Consider the following 19406-nt stretch of genomic DNA (forward strand, 5'->3'; position numbering starts at 1 on the left):
TCTAAATCATTCAGACTCTTCAAAATGATGGTGTCCTTTGCCATACGAGAGCCGTTCATCTTCATAAGGTCTCATTTATTAACTGTTGTCTTAGTGCCTATTACTGATGTTCCATTCAGAAAGTCTTCTCCTGTGTCAGTGAGTTCAAGTCTATCCCAGCTTTCTCTTTAATCAGGTTCAGGGCATCTGGTCTTATGTCCAGGTCCTTGTCCATTTGGAGTTGAATTCTGTGCAGGGTTGTAGATATGGAAGATCTGTGTTCTTCTACGAGTGTAGCTATCTAGGTTGACCAGCACAATTTGTTGAAGATTCTGTATTTTCTCCAGTGTATATTTTTGGTTTTTTTTTTTAAACCCAGGTGTCTATAGATATGTAGGATGATACCTGAGTCTTCAACTTGCTATCATCAATCAATGTGTCTGTTTTTATGCCAATGCTGTTATTACTATTGCTCTATAGCGCTGTGAGGTCCGAGTTGAACCTCTTCCAGGACCTCTTGAATGAGACTCACGGAGGCAGTGATCGATGCAAAAGCAAGAGGAGTTTAATTCCGACACATTAGGGTCCCCCTCCCCCACTTCAAGGGGAGATGAGCCTGAGCAGACTCTAACAGGGAGTTATATACCTTGCAGACAATTGGGGCAGAATTCAAACAATTGGGGCAGAATCTGCACCATGGTAACTAGGCAGGATACTGTGCACATTTGATGGAGGGAAACAACTTTCAGATGGGACTCAGTGTACCATTCAAGACTTTCCCAAGGTGGGGTTGGGTTGGAAGCCACAGGTAGCTTTGTGTGACAGTTTGACTTGTAGCTGTTCCAGGAACTAAACCAGCTTTTTTCTTCCTGGAAGAAGAAAAAAAGTCCTTGTGCTTGGAGTTTTGTGGTGGGAATTTTCCCGCTGGCCCCAGATTGGCCCCAACCCTGGCTCTCTCAGTGCAACTTGAAATGGAAGACAGGGGTACCTCAACTGGTTCTTCTATTATTCAGGATTGTTTTAGCAATTGTGGGTGTTTTGTGTTTCCAGATGAGCCTTAAAATTGTCCTTTCAGGTTCTGTGAAGAATTATGTTGCAGTTTTGATGGGGATTGCATTTAATTCATGGGTTGCTTTTGATGGGATGGCCGTTTTCACAATTTTAGTCCTATGACCCATGAGCGTGGGAGATCTTTCCGTCTTCTGATGTCTTCTTCAGTTTCTTTCTTTGAAATCTTTAGATTTTTTTTTCCCGGAGCTGGGGACCGAACCCAGGGCCTTGCGCTTCCTAGGCAAGCGCTCTACCACTGAGCTAAATCCCCAACCCCTTAGATTTTTATTCTATAAGCTTTTTACTTGTCTGGTCATCCCCTGAATTCTTTTGAGGCTTTTGGCCTCTGTACTGGCTGGTTTTGTGTATCAACTTGACACAGACTGGAGTTACCACAGAGAAAGGAGCCTTCCTTGAGGAAATGCCTCCATGAGATCCAGCTGTAAGGCATTTTCTCAATTAGTGATCAAGGGTGGGAGGGCCCAGCCCACTGTGGGTGATGCCACCCCTGGGCTGGTGATCTTGGGTTCTATAAGAAAGCAAGCTGAGCAAGCCAGGGGAAGCAAGCCAGTAAGTAACATCCCTCCATGGCCTCTGCATCAGCTCCTGCTTCCTGACCTGCTTGAGTTCCAGTCCTGACTTCCTTTGGTGATGAACAGCGATGTGGAAGTGTAAGCTGAATAAACCCTTTCCTCCCCGACTTGCTTCTTGGTCATGGCATTTGTGCAGGAGTGGAAACCCTGACTAAGACAAAGGTTGTGAACTTGTGAACATAAACAGGTTCAAGTCCAATGGTCACAGTGTCACAGCTTTTACACTGACTGGATGAGGCCCATGTTGTGCCTACTCCTTTAACTCCCTACTCTACCACATCAGTCTATTTAGATTTCCACATTACCCAGAACCAAACAGACCCAGGCAAACTGCCGCCCATCCAGCATGGCCCCAAACAAGTTTTGTTCCCATTTAAACTGAAAAGTGGGACTTCAGGATTTCTAAAGCTCACACAATAAGGGGAATAAAAATTGTCTAGTTACACAAACAATGGCTCGTTAAGCAATAATAAAAGTAGGACTTTCTCTTTTTCCCTCGTATCTTCTTAGGTTTTTGAGAATTTTGTGCGAAGTACTTCCCTTCTATCTGTCTGTTCCCCCAGCATCTCCCATTTTCTCCATCCCCTCTTCCCTTCTTCCCCCCACCCCAAATTTTGCCCCCCTTTAGTCCACCAAGTACAGTTGCTACTACTCACATACTCTGGTGTGCGCCCACCGGAGCGTGGTTCTTTTACTTAGCAGGGCCCACACCCTTAAAGAAAACGGACTCTTCCGCTCCCAGCAGCCATTATTCACTGATAGCTCCTTCCTCGAGGTGGGGTTCATGCTTATCCCCTTTCCGTGCTGGCGTTCGGTCAGCTTGGGTTTGTGCAACACTTGAGAACACGGCCGCAGCCGTGGTGGGCTCATAAGTGCAGCTGTCCTGTTGTGTTCGGGTGAGTCTGTTTCCCTGTCGCTATGCCCTGCCTCCAGCTCTTACAATCTTTCTGCCCTTTCTCCAGCAGCCAGCGGCTCCAGAGATGTCACACATACCGCTGAACACTCTCTTGCTCTCCTCACCTGGAGGTTCTATGGGCCTCGGTGTTAATCGCCGCCGTCTACTGTAAAAGAAGCTTCTCTGATGAGGGTTGACAGTCGCACTGATCTGTGGGTATAAGTCATTAGGAGCTGGTTTAGTACTGTGACATTTTGCATTGCCCCCTCCTCCCCACCTCATCTCCATTCCCCCACCCTCCATAGCCTTTCTCAATTTCAAGCCTATTTTCCAAAGACATCTAAATAAACGGCCACTAGAGGGCAGCGCCGGTTGCCGTTTCTCGCGAACCCTCTGAACTTTAGGTGTGTTGCTGGGGCTTCAGTTTAGCCGAGGCTGACAAAGGTTGACTTCTAATTACCACCACTATACTCGTGTTATACAGAGAGATTTTTTCCCTCTTCAGGAACAGTAGGCATTTGAGAGCTTTGTCATAGAGGCCGCTTTTGAGTCAGAATTCGCCTTGACTTTGATTTGATGAAAATGCCTGCAGAACGGGGGATGGAGGCGCTTACTGCTTTCCTTTCTTGGGCTGATGAGACAGAGCAGCTGTGCATAGCTTGCAAAAGTATGCTTCATGCCAATGTAGATGTGACCAGAGCCCCAGACCAGGAGAGTTCTCATGCCAGAGTAATATGGAGCTGTAATCTACAGGATAGACACGCTGAACTCAAAGGCTGAGGTCACCGCGCACAGAAACACAGCCAGGCGAAGCCAAGGCTCAGGCAAATCTTGCATTTGTGATGCCAGCTCTAAATAGCGGCCGGAGCTGGGCTGCTGATCAGGATGTTCACGTTAATTTGGACCTTGAATTCTCATTGTTTGGTGCCTGGTAACAACAGACTCGATAAAAGAAGAAAATATTTGTGATACCAGTGACTCAGCATGTTGTAAAATATTGAATGTGGCCAACAGGCAAATAGAACAAACAAATACACCTCCTCGTTATGAAGCCAGTGTTGATGCCGTAGGGCTGTGGGCAAGTGCGAGGACCTCAGTTTGGATCCCAGGAAATCATGTAAAGCCCGGCATGGTAAAATAATCCAGTAATTCCTCTGCTCCTATAGATGGGAGGCAGATGCCGGTGAATCCCCAGAAACTCACAGGCAGTGTCATTATTACATTGGGTGTGTTCCCTTCTGCGGCAGGTTCCCTCCTGCCTGGGGTTGGACAGCGCACGATTACCAAGGGGAGGTGAGGGGGCCACCCAATGTCTCCAAGCCTAAGTCTCTTTGTAGCCCACCCAGAATCCACTTGGCTTCCCAGGCCTCACTCTGTGCGCTCAGCATCCTGCCAGCATCTTTGTGAGCCCTGGAACCTGCTGGGCAGAAAGACAAAAGGAAATCCTGAGGTCAGCAGAACAGGCCTGCAGTGTGGTTAATCCACTTTCAGAACACGTGGACAGCTGGTGCTGTGCTAACTCCGCTATTTCTTGCCAAAGCCCAGGACTGCAGATGAGCGTGTTTTGCAGGCAACTATAGCTTTGAGCTCTTTCACGAGCTTGGCTCTGACTCCAGGAGGTCTTGATTTGCAGGAAGATATGAAGGAGAGGATATGCCAGGAGGTGTTATGCAAACCTTGTGGAAAGAGTGAGATTTCCTGCCTGGAGAGTCAAAGGGAGAGGGAGCACAGTAGGACTACAGCTTCCAGAGACTCCCTGCAAGTGGCCATTTTAGGAAGAAAGAGCCTCTCTGTCTCCACTACTTTTATTTTTTCCCATTAAAAAATATTCCATGCATACATGCCTATACGTACAGATGCAGATATACGTGTATGTAAATATGTATGCATGCATTAGATATGTATGTAAGCAGATATGTATGCATGGAGATATGTATGTGGCAGGTATGCATGCATGTAGATATATATGTAGGCAGGTATGCATGCATGTAGATATGTATGTGGCAGGTATGCATGCATGTCTATATGTATGTAGGCAGGTATGTATGCATGTAGATATAGATATGTATGTATGCAGGTGTGCATGCATGTAGATATGTATGTGGCAGGTATGCATGCATATAGATATGTATGTAGGCAGGTATGCATGCATGTAGATATGTATGTAGGCAGGTATGCATGCATGTAGATATGTATGTGGAAGGTATGCATGCATGTCTATATGTATGTGGCAGGTGTGCATGCATGTAGACATATATGTATGTATGTATGCAGGTATGCACGCATGTAGATATATATGTGGCAGGTATGCATGCATATAGACATGCATGTATGTATGCAGGTATGCACGCATGTAGATATGTATGTAGGCAGGTATGCATGCACTTGGAGGCAGCAGTTCATGTGTGGAGGTGTGGGCGTCTGAGGATAACTTGGGGGAGTCATTCTTTCACTGTTTTGAGTCTGAAATAGTGGTTCTCCTTGGGCTTCTAGAGTTTTGTTTGGATGGTGGCAGACCCCCTTGTCAAGTAAATCAAAGATTTTTGTGTGTCCTCTTCTCTCCATTTAGACTGAGGTTGGAGAGGAGAGCGAGAATCATGTGTGGTTCCTGTCTTAATTTCCCACAGAGGCATACACAGGGTTGGGCACGCTCTGTTGCATGGTTACCGTCAGATGAAGTCTGATTCCCCAGTCAGTGGTACTCAGCCATGAGCAACTCCTCAGGCTCACACTGGGGACGTAGGGAGCTCCCAGCCTTCCGACATGGAAGAAATCAGCAGTGATTACCCTGAGTGGAAGCACAGCCCACTTGGGATGTTTCTGAGGCTTGACTTTACCTGCTGGCTTTATGTTTGTTTGTGTGCGCTGAGCACGGCTCCTGCAAAAGATTCAGCTCAGAGCTTCCTCCAAGGGCACGAATCCCCCACGTGCAGGGTGGTGGCCCTGGCCTATGAGCCCAGGGCTCAGGAGGTGAAGGCAGGAAGATTCAGAGTTCGTGGTTATCCTTGGCCACACTGAGAGTTCAAAGTAAGCCTGGGTTACATGAACCGTGTCTCAAAACAAACACAAACAAAGGGGCTAGGAAGACGGCTCAGTGGCAGAACAGTTGTCCTAGCACACAAGGGGGCAGAGGTTCAATCCCCAGCACCACAAAACCACAAACGAAACAAAACAGAGTAAAACAAAAGCCTCCCTTTTCTATTAGAGTTCTCGCTACTCAAACGTATATGCGTATGTGTGTGTGTATGTGTGTGTAATATCTATTTTTAATTTCCTAGGGATGATGACTACTTATGCATGAATTCACTGATCAATATCTATAACTCTGGTTTAATTTACCTAACTTTACACATTGACTAGAAGAAAAAAAGAATCAAATTTTTAAGTGTTGTAGGATTCATACATGCCACGTGAGTATTTTATCCATGGAGTTAGGCCTTCCATCTCTACAGTGTCTACTTGTGTTGCTGGGGTTGGGTTCATTGCCCTCAGCTGAAGAATTTGTACTGGAAATCTATAAGGGTGGGAAATATCTGTCAGTTCTTGTGTGTCTATGTGTGCAAACTCAAGTGCAGGTGGACATGTGTGCTTGGCTGGAGGTTACAGGCCAGCCTCAGGTGTTGTTCCTTAGGCATCATCTCCCGTGTTTCTTTCTCTCTTTTTTAAAAGATTTATTTACTTATTATATATAGATACACTGTAGCTGTCTTCAGACGCACCAGAAGAGGGCATCAGATCCCATTACAGATGGTTGTGAGCTACCATGTGGTTGCTGGGATTTGAACTCGGGGCCTCTGGAAGAGCAGTCAGTGCTCTTAACCGCTGAGACATCTCTCCAGCCCAAAACAGGCAGTTTTAATGACTTTCTTTTGGGCAAACCTGCATGTATGTGGCCCTGTCCCATGGATGAGGGTCTTGGCCTGAATGTGAAGGAGGAAGCAAGCTGGGCTCCAGCGTCGTCTCTGCTCCCTGCCTGAAGGGATGTGAGCAGCTGGCTCCTGCTCCTGATGCTGTGTCACCTGTCCCTCCCTCCCTGCACCCTCAAGCTGTGATCCCTTCCTTGAGTCCCTGTAGCCGGGTAGTTAGTCATCACAAAGGGAGAAATAATAGAGCAGGGTCTGTGGTTTTCCCAGGGTTACGAGGTGCTAAGGGAGGGAGGCACAGCTTGTCTTAAACCCAGCTGAGTTGGCTAACTTTGGCTCCACAGCCAATGGAGTGGCTTGTTCAGTTGCCCAGTGGGAAGCTCACCCTTCTGAAAGGAACTTTGGCTAAGGGCACTGCAGGCCTTCCGAGCTGAATGCCAGCCTCTAAGATCCATCCTCAGAGGCGGAGGAGCCCGGGACTCCTCCTGGCCTCTTGGCTCTCTGTAGTCATGGCTGCTTCTTCCAGAGTGCTGTGGGGAATGAGAAGTCATCGGTGCTGGGTTCCTAGTTTTTTGCGAGTGCGAACTGCTAGGGATGCAGAAACACAGTTGCCAAGAACCACTTGGCCACGGCAGAAAATTTAGAATTATGAGCAATTACCGGAAGCAGAGGAAGAATTGCTGCGGCCAGCACTGATGCTGGGAAATGGGGCTGAGAATGCGCACGCACAGCGGGATGAGTGGATGGGACCACGTGACCTGAGCACCAGCTCTAGACTCACCCTCCTTCCGTTAACCTTGAGTACCAGCTCTGAGGAAGGACAGGGAGGCTCTCCTCGCCTATAGCCTTCTCTGTCTGTAAGAGAATACCTGAGATTGGATATTTTATAAAGAACAAGGGGATGGCTGTGTAGCCATTTCCTTGAAACTGGAAAGTTGCTCCCAGGGGAACGACGGGGTCCTTTGAGAACTGAGAAGCTACCTGAGTTGAAGGAAGGTGAAGTAAAATTCTCTAGCGCCCTGCCCACAGAATTAGGGCAGCAGCAAACACCTGCTGGAGAGAACAGCGGTCCAGCTCGGGTCTCCCAGTCTACTTAGCTGCCTTCAAGTCAGGCAGTGAGCTCCGGGGTTCAGCTTTCCGGAGTCATCACCCATGCTGGGGTGGGTGTTCAGCGATGTAGCTCTCTGTGAGTAGCGCATGCTCCTGTAAGCGACCCCTCATATTGTCACTCCTGTTCTATTGCTGGGATAACGCGCCATGACCAAGGCAACTTATACAATGGAGAGTTTATTTGAGGCGTACGATTCTAGAGGGTGAGTCCATCACCGTCATAGCAGAAGCATGGCAGTAGGCAGGCTGGCATGGCGCCGGAGCAGGAGCTGAGACACAGGCATGAGGCAGAGAGAACTAACTGGGAAGGATGCTATTCTTTTAAAACCTCAAAAGGCCACCCCTTAAGACACACCTCCTCCAACAAGGCCACACCTAGCCCTTCAGGGTGTGCGTGGGGGCACAGTAATAAGTCTGCTGAATGATACTCTCCACTCTGTGTGGCAAAGCAGAACGGCCTTTGCAGGAGGCCGGTGGCAAGCGTTTTAGACTCCTTGCCTTTTGGGACTGTGCAAAATAAATTCCTGCTTGTTTCACCAACTGGGGGACTAAATATTCAAATATATGAATGAGCCCATGGAAACTGTCCTCATTCAAACCTCCACATGGCTGTTTGGAGTAAACAGACAGGAAAAAGTCACTCAGAGGGGCCAGAGAGAGCATAGAACTCATGTACAAAATCTAAGAGTAGTGCTGTATGCTTGTAATCCCGGCTCTGGGAGGCAGAGGCAGGCATGTCCCTGATGCTCACAGACCAGCCTTGATGAGTTCTAGGCCAGAGAGAGAGCTCACTTAAAAACCAACAAACAAACAAACAAGGTGATTGTACACTGAGGAGCAATACCAGAGTTCAGGCCTCTACACACACACACCTTACACACACACACACACACACACATGTACATACACATACTTCACACACATGCACATACATGCACACTTCACACACACGTACAAACACATGTACACACATACACCTCACACAGTGCACACACATTTACACCTCACACACATGCACACACTCACATGTATATACACATACCTCACAAACATGTACACACACCTCACGCACATGTACACACTTATACATCTCACACACATGCATACATAATACACCTTACAAACATGCAAACACATGCACACATACATCACACACATGCACAGCACACCTCACACACATGCATAGCACACCTCACACACATGCATACACATGTACATAAACATACCTCACACACATTCACACACACATACACCTTACAAACATACAAACATATGCACACACATACATCACACACATGCATACACACACACCTCTCATACATGCACACACATATACATTGCACACACATGCACACACTCACAATGCACACATACACACATGTAAACACATGGCCACACATGTATACATACTTCATACACTCACATATACACACTTATACATACACAGTGGAAGAGGAGAAAAACTTGCTTTTTGAGAGAAATGTTTGAGGCAGAGCCCCTCATGATCTGAAGTGTCACTTCTTACTGACATTTCTTCTCATAGATTTGCCTCATTACCGAGTAAACCTGTTTATCTGAATTGATTGCTTGTCAAATTCTGGTCTCTCTGCAGTTGTGTTTCTGAGATTGGGGACTATTGACAAGTTGGGAAACTCCTGAGTGCTTATAACTAGATTTCTTCACAAATGGAAATACCAGGCCAATAACGCGTTCTCAGCTGCAGCTGCCACAGACAACCCAAGGACCACAGAACACACCGTGTTCTGGCTTCTCTTCACATGACTCAGGCAAGCGAAGTCCAGACACACAGCCCCGGTTGTTTGAGACCATGTCACAAAAAGGACACTTGAGATGGCAGTTGTACTGGTGACTTTCGAATATTTGCTGACTGTCGAGTTAACTCTTGTAATCCCAGAAGTAGTTGTTTGATATTAGTAATTCTAAGTCAAGCTTTCCCACAGGAAGCAAAGAACAAAATATTAAAGGCGAATGTTTGCTGACAGCCCCTATGGACAGCTTGGGTGGGTTTTGTCCTCCGGGCTCTCTCGGTGCTTCAGTTTGAGAGACGCCAGGGAAGGAATGGCTTGGGAAGGAATGGTTTAGACCTGCTGGGATCCAGTCCTGGGAGGCTGGCAAACTGATTTTCCTTCTCTTTGACTTCAAGTTGTTTACTGTGAAGACATTTGTGGTGATGCGGGACTGAGGGCTTAACATAAGAAAACTGTCAGCAAATGTTTATTCTCTTTCAAAATCTCCGTCTGCTTTCATCCTGCCTCACATTCTACGTGAAATGCTTCAGTCTTTGACTTCGTATCTCTCTCCGGAATGCATTTGTAGTTGACTCGAGATCCCCAGCATAAGAAGTGTCTTTGTGAGAGGACAGTTGACCATTGATATCCAGTGTTGGTGTCTTTCAAACATTTTCCGGTTTGGTAAAGAGACAGCAGGCATTAAGTGTCTTGTACAGGTTGAAGCATTTACCTGTCCTGTAAAGGACAATTGTGAGTGTTGCTTGGTTTTTTCCTTCCTCTCTGTGGGTCCCAGGGGTGGAACTGAAGGCATCCATCTTGGTGGCTTTATTCACAGAGCCATCTTGTTGGACCCATCTTAGATTTCTGGATGGGTGCCTCAGTGTACCTGGAGATACATTGGCCATATTAACTGGCCATTGAGTTCTGGGGTCTGTTGTCTCCAATCCCCAGTGCTGGGGTTCCAGGGGTGCTAGGTCCTGTCCAGATTTTTTGTAGGTGCTGGGGACACCCCCCATGCTTGTGCAGCAAGTGCCTTATGCATTGATCCATCTCCATAGCCGCATGGACTGTGACTCTTTAATCTCCATGTACACACCTATTACCCTGTCGTTTAATTTCACTTGACCCTCAACACCATTCTGGCTATGATTTGATCTCTTAAATTATATTTTAAATTAATATCTGTCTGTCTGTCTGGGTGTACATGCCATGGCTTGCAAGTGGAGGCTTTCATAGTTGGCTTTCTCCTTTGTGAGTCTCAGGATTGAAGTCAGTGGTGAGGTTTGAGGGCAAGCGCCTTCACCCCTGAGCCACCTGACAGCTCCTCCTTGAGGAAACGGAGGCGCATGGCACAGGGCACATGGCACAGGACAGTGTCTTACCTGCAGAATGTTAGGCTTTCTAGAACTGAACAGGACTTTCTCCTCTTCAGAGGAGTGGATAGCAGTGAAAGGCTCTGCTACTTTTAATAAATGCTGACACACAGTTCTGTGTGACTCTCTGCACAGCACGGTGGTACAGCACAGTCTGTCCACCCACACGTGTTAATTTTCTTTCGTATTTTTTAAAATCAATTCACAATTTAACCATTTCACCACAAATGGACTAGAGACCTTGTTAGAATTATTTCTACCCATACTTACCAAAATCTCTAGGAATCCTTTATGCTCAGCCCTTTGAGAGACCTCAGACTTTTGTAGCACATTGTGAATTAAACAGGACTGATTAAAGATGGCGACTGTCACAGGCTAACAACTCTCCGTTGCGAATGTACACCTCAGAGCTTATACATCCTTTGAGTGTTACTATGTACTCATGGCAAATATAAATATTTCATTAATCCAGACTCAAAACCAACGGCATCTAGTCAATTTACCTGACACAAATTCATAAACTACAGACCAACTTAAAGAAGAGGCCTGGGTCTGGAAAGGTCGCTCAGTGGTTAAGAGCACTGGACCTGGGTTTGATTCCCAGCAGTGACCTGGTGGCCCAGTCTGTAACTTCAGTCCTAGGGATCTGCCGCCATTTTCTGGCCTCTGTGGGTACTGCATGCATGTGTCATACGCCATACATAGAGGAAACACACACATAAAATAAAAAAGAATATATTCTAGAAAAAAAAGGAGAATTGACTTAAGGTTTTCTTACTGATGTTGAGTGTAAATGGTTTTGGGACAGCACAGCATATCCCAAAGGAGAAAACACTCTAGGAATAAGAAGCAAACCCATTATGTTCAAACAAGCTTGAAGCGTTTTCCTAGTACCTGAAGAATATAATTGAGCCCCTTTGGATTTCCCTCTACATTTCTGTCAAGCAACAACAGGAAGAGAACATATTAAATGCCTGCAGCCCACAGCACAGATACATACTGCCTTTCCCAACCTTTACATGGATTCCTGGGACCCAAACTCTGTATGTCAGGTGCTTTATGGACCGACCCATCTCTTGAGCCTCCACACAATGAATTTTTGCCCCATTGCTAAGTCATGGAGACTTCCCTGAAGTTATTCTCAATATCCTGTAGGTGTGATGATGCACACAGCCTAGTCAAAGTGATGACATTATGTACAGCCATGGCTGAGTTTCCTAATGAAACTTTAGTAATTTTGTTTGTCTAACAGTGACTGTCACACATTGTGACTTTCACAACTGTCGAGCTGTGAAAGAGTTCAAATCAAGGAAATAAACTGATTCATTTTTTTACCACTGTTGCTTCCTTTTATGACCACATTCTGTGGCAGCACTGCCTACCACAACAGCCTTGTCTCCAGCCTCTCCCTGTGTGCCTGAATCCTGTGTGTGCCCGCATCCTGTGTGTGCCTGAATCCTGTGTGTGCCTGCATCCTGTGTGTGCCTGAATCCTGTGTGTGCCTGCATCCTGTGTGTGCTCGCGTCCCTGTGTGTGCCTCCATCCCTGTGTGTGCCCGCATCCCTGTGTGTGCCTGCATCTCTGTGTGTGCCTGCATCCTGTGTGTGCCCGCATCCTGTATGTGCCCCCAGCCCTGTGTGTGCCCGCATCCCTGTGTGTGCCCGCATCCCTGTGTGTGCCCGCATCCCTGTGTGCGCCTGCATCCCTGTATGTGCCCACGTCCCTGTGTGTGCCTCCATCCCTGTGTGTGCCTGCATCCCTGTGTGTCCCTGTGTCCCTGTGTGTGCCTCCATCCCTGTGTGTGCCCGCATCCCTGTGTGTGCCTGCATCCCTGTGTGTGCCTGCATCCCCCTGTGTCTCTGTGTCCCGGAGATGCAGCATAAGTCCTTGGACAGTGTTTGTTCAGGCAGCCTTATGTTCTCAGGAGAGTTACAACTGTTCTGTTCTCCATCTTGACACATTTGCATGTTCACACTGAGGACAAGGAGCATCTGCCTCAGGGTACCGTGTGCAGCAAGAGGTAGCATGAGTTATGTGCAGACTTAAGAAAAGGGTCATGCCTGGCAGGCAATCACACAGGAAGGAAAGTCTGGCTGGGCATCTGGTGGACCTGAGATCTCTAACTCTTATGCATTGTTTCTGATTCTCCATGTTCCCCTCAGAAGAGGCCTTCAATAACCCCAGGACGACAAAGAGGTCCTTTTGCAGGTGACTACATATCCCAGGATGTAAGCATAGGCTCTTATTCTGAGCCAGGTTCTGTCTATGTAGCCCACATTGATCATGAATTCACGGCTGTAACAACCTTTAACTCTGAGCCCTGGGGCTCATATATGAGCACCACCATGACTGGCTTCTGGAACCTTCTGGAGTGGAGAAGCCTTCCAGGATCACAAACGCAGATTGTCTTTCCACCCTGCCCAACTCCATGCTGGGTTCTAATGTCCATCTTCAGTCAGCTCGGTCAAGAACAAGCTGTCCAGAGATCTGGGGATGGAGTCATGCTCCCCACCCACAATGAGAAGGATAACTGGTCTACCCAGGCCAGGAATAGTGTGTCAAGAGGAATAGTGTGCCTCATTAGAATGGCTGAAAGATGCTGTATGGTCTTGGTTCAGTACTCTGCCGAGTGATCTCAAGGGGTGGGATTTGACTTCTTGGGAATCTAGCTAAGCAGGGGGCCAGCACCATGTCTTGACCAGTCATGAAGATAAAGACGGAAGGAAGGATATAGCTCTAATTTCATTTCTACTTCTCACACTGTCGTTTCTTTGGTGTAGTCCCACACAGGCCTGACATTCCTAGGACAAATTCTCCGTGAAGCAGGAAGGCGCCGAAGGCCACTCTTGGCCACCCCAGCCGGCTAGCCCATCCTTGAGAGCTCTTTGAAGGGATACACAGTATCCAATTCAGAGTGTGATAGACTGAGAGGTACTGTGGGAGGCTGCTGTGAATGGCTGTGTGAGCAGGAGTGGGGACTTGATCAGAAGGATGAAGCAGGCACAGTGTAAAACCAGTGTAAATTCCAGCGGGGAAGTGGAGGCAGGAGGATTGGAATTCAAAGTCAGCCTGGACTACACTAGACCATGTCTCCAAAGAAACAAAATCAGTGGAGATTTAATTAAAAGATTTCTTTTTTTAAATTTTTATTTTGTTTTTAAAATTCTCTGTTTCTCTCTCTGTCTCTTTGACTCTGTCTCTGTCTGTCTGTCTCTGTCTGTCTGTCTGTCTGTCTGTCTGTCTGTCTCTCTCTCTCTCTCTCTCTCTGTGTGTGTGTGTGTGTGTGTAGTATATGTGAATTTATGAGTCCAGGGGTATCAGAGGTGTCTGTGAGTCCCCTGATACAGGCATTGCCCACTGAACTCAGCCCAACTCAGGACCTTTGGAAGAATAGTGCTCTTAATTCTTGAGCCATCTATCCATCTCTAAGAGTCTCTTTAAGTCAGGGTTTTTTTTTTTTTTTTTTGTAGTGAACCGTATCACAAGCTAAGTCAACCATGTCTTTGCAAACCGATCTCAATGTGGCAGCAGTAATGGCCAAAGGCAGCCGTTAGTAAATAAGACACTAGCCTTATGGTCTGTTGTAGACCAATGGTTAGAGCCCCAAATGCAGTGTGAATTGTGGTGTGGCATGTGGCATGTGGCCTGTTCCTAAACTGGCAGGATCCCTGCTTACAGAGAGCAGCACAGGAGATCCCGCACCATTATCAACACCTCCAGTGTATCCTGGCCGAGAGCCTAGGCCATCTTACATTTCTACACCAGCTACGTAAGGCGCTCTTCTGCCCAAAGACCATTCTGACAGCACATTTTGGCAGAGGCAGAGGGGACCTGGCCAGCTGTCTTTGTCCACACAGACAAGACAGCCATGTGTTTTCTGCCTTCGTGTAAGTGTGGCAGTGTGGCCACAGAGGCACTCGAGTCATGGTCAGCCTTCTGACGTTCTCCTGCTGGGATTACACAGTGACAATTGGACAGTCAAGGGCTGATGAGATTGGTCAGTGGGTAAAGACGTCTACTGCCAAGCTTGATGGTCTGGGTTTGATTACTGGGACACACAGTAGAAGGGGAAAGTTGTCCCAAGAACTCCACGTGTGCCAACCCCCGGGGGCCTCTGAAATAAGTGTTAAAAAAGGAAACAAGTCTGACATTGGAACTCCAAGGAGAATCCTGAATGTTCCTTTGAAAGCAGATCCCTCCTGGTCAGCGGTTGGAGACAAGCCCCTGAGTTCCTCAAAGGGTACAAAGAGCTGGATTCACTCACTGACTCTTCCTGTGCCAGAACGTTCTAGAACCAGGTCCCTCCCTACTCTCCAAGCTGTCTCTTTGTGAAGATAGGAAAGGGTGAGCTTAGAAGACGCTGAGTGTAGGATCAGCCACCTTGTGAAACTAGCTTACTCTGTAGAAAGATTTGACCTCAGTTAAAGACATATACTCAGACTACACGGAAGAAGGAAAAGAAAACTCCTTGAAGAAAAAGGGAAAGAGAAGAATGCAGGATGCTAATAGAGACGTGAAAGCCTGGGAGGCCCTGGGACCCATGGAACTCCTGTTCCCCGGGGGCTTTGAGGGCGCTGTCCGTGGTCTCGGGCGTTTAACTCTGCTGTGGGTCACAGCTCCTCTCATGGACCCCAGGGATTGGCAGAGCACAGTTCTCTGCTGTGTCTGCTTCACCACTCTCCCATTTTCAAGCTTCGTGATGCCAGTGGGTAACTGGTACTGATAACCATCAGAGGGATGATGCCTGAGCTAGGTTCCAGCCTCCGCACTGAGTGGCTGTGTTTCCAGCTCCCGGGGAAGCCAGCGCCCTCTTCTGGTCTCCATGGGCACTGCGCCACTCCCATATGTCATTAAACGATTGTAATTGGCTAGAGATGCCAGAGGTGCTGTAGAACTAGTTGTTTGAGGATGATGTTCAGGATGGACGTTACCATCTCCCATATCAATGAAAACGGACAAATATCTGCAACAAACAAGGATAAAAGTAGAAAAGAGTTTCAGCGACCCAGCAGAAAGCAAGAAAGACTAACAAGAATTCAGTGTATATAATTCACATAAAATCCATAAAGATATAAACCGGGTTTCTATTTAAATACAAGGGAAGAAAAAACTTAAAGAAGAAAAAAAATAGACCCTTAGACTGGCTACTCCCTAGTCACGTGTCCCTTTGTCAAGCACAAGTTTCCTCAAATGTAGAGTGGGACTGGGAGGGAGCTCAATGGTTAAATCCTTGCCTTGATCAGCAAGGCTAAGGATGGGGCTTTGTATCCCAGAGCCCATGTTGTGGAGTTGCAGAGGCGGCCTGCATGTAATGCTAGAGTCAGGTGGCTGAGACGGATCCAGAGCTGACTGTGAGCTGATTGGTGAGCTCTGGGCTTGATTGAGAGCTCCTGGACGAATAAGGTGGAAAGCAAAGGAGGGGGATTCCTGACTGAACCTTGGTCTCTGCATGCTCCCGTGCTCTCACATGAGTGCAGCCGCACACATGCAAGACCATGCATAAATACGCACACAACAGACACACACACATGGGGTGCAGTGACGTTGCAGCTAACTTTTGTGGACAGTGTTTAATGTGCCTTATGTGTGTGGGGGGTCATCAGTACAGAAAAAAGCTGGCAAAGGGTCACTAGGAACGACCTGTGAGCTACTGCTGGTGTTGGGTTGGGCAAGGATTAGATGGTGTTTGAGGAGAGGGTGGCTGAGACCTAGAGGAAAGACCATGTGGAAACACCTGAGTGTTTTAGATGTTTCCTCCCTTGAGTGCTCTTCTGGGAGCCGGGCATGACATCCTTTAAGACCCCCACAATCCTCCTTGGAATGCCCTTCTGCCAGCACTCGGCAGCCAACATTACATTTAAATAGTCTATTGATCTTTCCGTCTCTCAGCCAGTGGAGTCCTCACGGCTCTGTTGACACAGCAGAGAGCTCACACTGCCCTTTCTCCGAGTTCTTTACGTGCAGTGCACGCAGCCAGCTGGGCACAATTGGGTGGGAGAAACAAACTCACACGTGCACACACTCACACATGCACACACTCACAGGTGCACACACCCACATGTGCTTGGCACACCTTGGATGGGAGAAACAAATCAAGGCCTGGAGGACACCCGCAGAGCACATGTCCCCGCCCGCAGAGCAACCTGCCTTGTTGGCCGCACTTGTTCTGCTTGGAGAGAGCAGGTGGCCTCTGCCATCTCCTGCCGAGACAAACCCAGGAATCCAAAGTGCTGAGCCTCACCTCAGTGCTTGTGACTCAGCCAGAACCCATCCAGGTAGATGGCAGCATGGCCCCTGACTGTATCTGTGTACACTGGAGTTCCTGCAGTCTCACCCCCAAGAGATACCCTGTCCCCCACACTGTTCTCTTTCCTTCCCCCGCCCCCAACCCCAACCCTTTCTCCACTCCCCGGGCATCTCTGTCTTTTAAGAGTACAAACGTAGTCATCTCCAGTCAGAGGATAAAAGAATATTTGTTGTGGCCACGGTTGGAAGAGTTCTAACTGGCCCGGCACATGTGCTTTCTCCTTCCTTTAATGCTTGTGTGCATTCATGGGCATGTGCACATGTGTGTGTGCACATGTGAGTGTGTGCACGTGGAGGTCCAAGGACAATCGTGAGTATCGTCCTCAGGAATGTCACCCATGTCCCCTGAGGCAGGGCTCTCCTTGGCCTTGCATGAGTTACTTTTTTGTTGTTCTGATAAAAACACCATGGTCCAAGAAAACCTAAGGGAGGAAGAGTTTATTTTGGCTCATGGCCCTAGAGAGACAAGAGTCCTTGTTGGTAGAGGTGTGGCCACAAGTGACAGGTTTGGTGGCTGAAGCAGCTCACATTTTAACCCAGGCACGAAGCAGGGAGAGCAATCTGCAGCTAGCATGACATCTTTTTTTTTTTTTTTTTTTTTTTTGTGGTACCTGGCACCATTTTTTTTTTAAAATTAGCTTCTCAATCATCATCTGGAAAGAAAACATTCTGAGCAACATCATTAAAAACAGCTCTGATAAAGCATGGTCACTACTACGTATCATAAAGCAGTTACAAGCTATTTTACATCCACAGAGATATGATACAGTACTGTCCTACATCTATAATACTAGAGGATACAATTTAAAAGGCATTATTTGAGACTTGATTCTACTTTTCCAGCAGAGGGCCCAAAGGATGGTGTGACACAGCTTTGTAAAGAAACATACTCTAGACAGGATTTCCTTTCACTAGTGGCACACTTCTAAGGATTCATTCTCTCCATGAATGTCAGCTAAAACCGTTATTAAAAAAATGAAATAGCCCTAGAACAAAACCGTATAACCACCGGATTCACATGAAGATGACCTAGTGGAGACAAGCTGGACCTCACCTTACCAACAAGCTATCAAATCTGTTATGTTTAAACAGTGAGACCTCCAAGGAAGGAGATGCCAAGTAGTGCTTCAAAGCTTCGGACCACAATCAAACACAGCATCCTTTTCAACAGAAGCAGAAGCTCATCTGAATATGCTCAAGGATGCTGACATCAACATTTAATCATCTCCTCACTCATCCAGGAAGAAGGGGAGATCAGTTACTACTGTACTTTATTGTGTTCAACCAAATCACCATGTTACAAAAATAGCAAGCTGCCATAATAAAAAATAAGGCTCCTCTATCCAGCACCAGATAGCATCATTTTGCTTTCAAGCCTAGAAATTGCACACTTGTATATAAACCAACCGAAGATGAGGATTGAGAGTTCATCTTGGTGGATTTTTTCCTTTGATGAATATGAAGTGTCCTTCCTTATCTTTTTTGATGGCTTTTAATTGAAAATTGATTTTATTTGATATTAGAATGGCTACTCCAGCTTGCTTCTTCTGACCATTTGCTTGGAAAGTTGTTTTCCAGCCTTTCACTCTGAGGTAGTGTCTGTCTTTGTCTCTGAGGTGTGTTTCCTGTAGGCAGCAGAATGCAGGGTCCTCATTGCCTATCCAGTTTGTTAATCTATGTCTTTTTATTGGGGAGTTGAGGCCATTGATGTTGAGAGATATTAAGGAATAGTGATTATTGCTTCCTGTTATATTCATATTTGGATGTGAGGTTATGTTTGTGTGCTTTTCTTCTCTTTGTTTTGTTGCCAAGATGATTAGTTTCTTGCTTCTTCTAGGGTATAGCTTGCCTCCTTATGTTGGGCTTTACCCTTTATTATCCTTTGTAGTGCTGGATTTGTAGAAAGATATTGTGTAAATTTGGTTTTGTCATGGAATATCTTTGTTTCTCCATCTATGTTAATTGAGAGTTTTGCAGGATACAGTAACCTGGGCTGGCATTTGTGTTCTCTTAGGGTCTGTATGACATCTGTCCAGGATCTTCTGGCCTTCATAGTTTCTGGCGAAAAGTCTGGTGTGATTCTGATAGGTCTGCCTTTATATGTTACTTGACCTTTTTCCCTTACTGCTTTTAATATTCTTTCTTTATTTTGTGCGTTTGGTGTTTTGACAATTATGTGACGGGAGGTGTTTCTTTTCTGGTCCAATCTATTTGGAGTTCTGTAGGCTTCTTGTATGCCTATGGGTATCTCTTTTTTTAGGTTAGGGAAGTTTTCTTCTATGATTTTGTTGAAGATATTTACTGGTCCTTTGAGCTGGGAGTCTTCACTCTCTTCTATACCTATTATCCTTAGGTTTGATCTTCTTATTGAGTCCTGGATTTCCTGTATGTTTTGGACCAGTAGCTTTTTCTGCTTTACATTATCTTTGACAGTTGAGTCAATGATTTCTATGGAATCTTCTGCTCCTGAGATTCTCTCTTCCATC

General features: G+C 46.7%; 1 long non-coding RNA gene across 2 annotated transcripts; it reads left to right on the plus strand.

Moving 5' to 3' along the window:
• The first annotated feature begins 6712 nt into the window (after window positions 1-6712).
• LOC102549288 (uncharacterized) lies at window positions 6713-9492 on the plus strand. Of its 2 annotated transcripts, none has more exons than XR_594210.4 (2): window positions 6713-7566; window positions 9103-9492. It is a non-coding gene; the product is annotated as an uncharacterized LOC102549288 (long non-coding RNA). The 2 variants fall into 2 exon arrangements; XR_005488562.2 differs by having other exon boundaries at window positions 6713-7540.
• Window positions 9493-19406: the final 9914 nt, after the last annotated feature.

Source organism: Rattus norvegicus, chromosome 8 (genome assembly GCF_036323735.1).
Source record: "Rattus norvegicus strain BN/NHsdMcwi chromosome 8, GRCr8, whole genome shotgun sequence".
Taxonomy (NCBI): domain Eukaryota; kingdom Metazoa; phylum Chordata; class Mammalia; order Rodentia; family Muridae; genus Rattus; species Rattus norvegicus.